Genomic DNA, 939 nt, shown 5'->3' on the forward strand with positions numbered 1-939 from the left:
CAGCAGTCTCATCTCCTCCCTTTAAAGAAAGCCAAGAAAATACTGATATGTGTTCCTAAATGCCGGTCCTGTGTTTCTTTTCATGCTCTCTTTGCCCAGCCCATGGCAAGGAGCTCAGGAAAAGGGATTCATCACTTTTAGAATGCATCATTGAGAAAATGTGTCAGAACTTACAGAAATAAAATGCCCTGCTCCTTTCTCCGCTACCACGTTTAGTGGTGGGTTTTGGCAGCGTTAAGTTGATGGTTGGACCTGATGATCTTAAAGGTCCCCCTCCAACCTAGACAATTCTACGATTCTATGTTCATGTTCGAACTGTTGAGGGGCCTTTGTGCACAGGACAATGCATCGCAGCAATTTTCCTGCTGCTGCTGAGGTAACAGTTTGTCAGTGAGTTTGTCAGTGCAAGGTGCCCTTGGTAGCCATTTCAGACTTTCACAGTTCCTTTTCTTACAGCTGGATACAGTCTTAAATTTGGGGAAAGCCTGTTTTGGGGTGAACTACCTACATGCTGCATTGCCCCAGACAAAAGTTCTAACTTTGGTTGGTATGACCCAAACTTCTGCTCTGTAAGTATGCACCAGGCTTTATTTTGTTAGTTGATTTGAGTAATAGTCACCTTGATGACGATTATTAATGGCTTTTGTTAGTTTACTTTACCTTACTCATCTGCAGCAGTTCTTCAGTTGTAGAGTACCTTCATTCCTTCTAAGTGACCTACTTAAGAAGTTCAGCAATATCCTGCCCAAGTAGGAGTCACACAATGTGACACTGAAGCATGGCCAATGAACATCCAGCTCAGACCACCTCACCCTCCTCTGGGTGTTGGTTTGAATAAACAAATGATTACTTCCTAGAAGCTTTGACAAAGAATATTGGCATTAGTGAGGTAACTAGCTGAAAGCAGGAAAGGCAGGACTAATGTCTACCACACCCTGT

This window comes from Charadrius vociferus, unplaced genomic scaffold, assembly GCF_000708025.1.
Source record: "Charadrius vociferus isolate BGI_N301 unplaced genomic scaffold, ASM70802v2 scaffold198, whole genome shotgun sequence".
Lineage (NCBI taxonomy): Eukaryota > Metazoa > Chordata > Aves > Charadriiformes > Charadriidae > Charadrius > Charadrius vociferus.